Here is a 3,118-nt window from a genome sequence, read left to right as displayed (position 1 = left end):
CCTCCCATGTGTGTACATCACAAATATGTGGTTTGGGTTTGAAGAAAATGGCTCCAAGGTGTTCAACATTGGCCCGGAAGTGCGAAAGACGGGTGTCGGAGGGCGAAAATGGAACATAACTGGTTGCCAAGATAATTGCTGGCCTCCCACCCTTCAGTGACCTCCCTGGTGATAAAACAGAGGCACCTGCCAAAAATGAACAAAAACCGATGCAAAACGAAAGTTCGGGGGCCAAAACGCGCAGTTCGGGGTCCCGAAAATGGGCTGTTAAGCATCGAAAGTGGCGTTCGGCCACGCAGTGGGTTTCTCAGACCCTAGTGTCCCTCAAAAGGGAGAAAATAAGAGGCATGCCAAAATTTAGAACAAACGGAGATGGTTAAGCGGTCCCGAACTGAGGCACACGGCCTGACAGCTCCGAAAACCGGGAACCGGGCCCCGAAATGGGCAAAATGGCCTATGGCCACAAAATGTAGCCCACGGCCACCAAGAGATGGTCTACAGGACCTCTCCCTCCCCTCAGGAAAAAGAAACAGAGAAAATCGAGTCTGGTTCACAAACCGAGGCAAGGCACAGAAGAGGGTTCGGAAGTCCGGAGGCAGGGCTCGCAGCCAAGACTCTGAAACTTCTGAACGAGCACATTATGCAATATCACCAAGTGCTCAATTGGTGACGTCTGAGTCTCAAGGTCGGTCAAAAATGGGGTGTCTACAATTTGTTATTGAGAGAGAAACCTAAACAGAGAGAGAGATAGAGTTACGGGGCTAATCTGGGGTCGGGGAAACCCGATCCCCGCTGGGGGTGGGGCCGGAGGAGGTGAGGGGTTCTCCGCCGGGGATCGGGGCCGGGGATGGGGAAGTTTGTAGCTTCGGGGATCGGGGATGGGGAGGGTGATCCCCGGCCCCACGCCGCCCCGTTGCCATTCTTAAGTCTCACATGTGTGGGATAACTCAATCTCATGAAGGGATGTGTGAAAAAAATGGATGAACCAAGTGAAACTACAAATTAACTAGTTAAATGACGAAATTGAGCCAAATGTATGACATTTCTTTCTTTTATTTTTTTCAAATATATATATTTTTTAACTTGTTGAATTTTTTTAAACATGTTTAAATTAATCTAGTAATATATAATTGTCTTATTTTTTTTTTAATTTTTTGGAGAAATTGTAAAGTTTTTTTCCAAGATTTGAGCCTTGTAAAAAAACAAATTTTAAGTTTTTAATTTTATCAATCTGAATTATTGAAAAGGGTATTGTAGAAAAGGGAATTGTAAACATTTTATATATACGTACATAAATTTCAATGACTAAAATATATATTTTTTCGTTAGTTTTATTTAATGAAAATAGACGAATGATTTATATTAAAAACAAATTAAAAGATGGGGCATTGATTCATAAATCACTTTTCACATATTTATGTTCTACTTAGTCTAAATTATTTTCTTATATTCCAATAAGTCCTATAGGTGATATAGTTACTAAAATATCCTTAATAATAATAGGGTGAAACGCCTATTAATATTTACATTAACAGTGTGAATGTTCACAATGTTCCATAATGTGAACATTCACATTGTCAATATGAACATTTACATTGTCAACGTGAAAATTTACTCTGTCAAATTTATTTAATGTGAATGTTTATATCACCAAGTTGTTATGACTTCAAAAAATATTTGTAAGGATAAAATTGTCTATAAAATATCTTAAATATGAAAATTAGGATTTAGTGGATCAAATATCTAAAATAATAAGACTTATTAGAATACAAGAATATTTTATGAATTAATTGGGATACAAGTACATGAAGGAGAATTTTATAATAAATTTCCCTTAATGGATTATGTTTAAATTGATAAAATTAAAAATTAAAAATTTATTTTGTCACAAGGCTAAAACTTTGAATTTTTTTAAAAAAATAATTGTCCTTTTTTTTTTAAATTTTTTTTATTTTTATATTACCAAAATAATAAAAAGAAATATAATTCTAATGTTCAAAATGAAACTAATATATAACATCTCTTTTTTTTTTTTTTTTAATATTCTTTATTTTTTAAACTTTGTTGAATTTTTTTAAACATGTGAATTAATCTGATGATGTATAGTCTTCTCTTACTCCAACTCTTACTCTTACTATGATGACTGGGGGTATTATTCGCCCCGTTCTACTTTGTTTAACTTTAGATTCGTGGTGTTCGGAAGTTGTTTCTCAAGTAAATTCTTATTCTTGTTTGTTTGGTGTTGATTTTCATCTGTTCCAAAGAGTGCGAGACCAGGTCCAAAGTGCCTAGAATTGAGCGGAGAAAAATTCTGGGCTGGAGAAACAGGGCTGCACGTGCGGGGCCTTGGGCACGTGCGGAATTCAGGGGAGGTTTGGGGCAGCACACTGCAATATATGCAGGTGCGGAGCTAGGTGCGAGAGGGGATGGGCGCACGTGCGGGGATGAAGGCCGTACGTGCGGGAAGGAGGCTCCGCACGTGCGGGACGCTGGGCAGTCCGAATCTCTGTTTTATTTTCTCTCTAGGGTTGTATTTGTATCACTTTTGGCTCATCTCTCTCTCTATAAAAATCATCTCCTCTCCCTTCTCTCTACATTTCACCCACCAAAACACTTGGAGTTCTTGATTTCTCAAGATCTATTGCATTTATAACCCTAGTTCCTTCATCAAAGCAGAAGAGCTCCTCAAGAGCTTCATTGTGTACGGTGGAGATTAAGCTTTAGCATCTTTGGTTTCTAGGGTTTCATTTATTTTTCTTCATCAAAACTTGAGGTGGGGACTTCTTGAGTTATATATACATGTTTTGCATTATTGATGTTGATTTAAAAGTTCTCTTGAAGCTATTATGTTGGTTTTGATTTTATGGCTCAAAATGTAGAGATTTTCAAAAGTGAGTTTCAAAAATCTTAAATCCTTTTAAGATAGTACCTTGAGGGTTGAAATTATTTTAGGTAAGAAAATGATGTGTTCTTGAGGGCCCCTTTCAAATGTTTTGTGTGTGTGTGTGTGTTGTTTGTAAAGAGGAAAACCTAGAATTTTGTGGGGGTTTCTTGAATAAAAGAAGATGAGAGTTTTATGGGTGATATTATATATATATATATATATATATAAACTCAT

This window comes from Camellia sinensis, chromosome 1 (genome assembly GCF_055761805.1).
Source record: "Camellia sinensis isolate YWXY chromosome 1, ASM5576180v1, whole genome shotgun sequence".
In the NCBI taxonomy this organism is placed as follows: Eukaryota; Viridiplantae; Streptophyta; class Magnoliopsida; order Ericales; family Theaceae; genus Camellia; species Camellia sinensis.
The sequence above is the reverse complement of the archived record's forward strand: the minus strand, read 5'-3'. Positions refer to the sequence as shown.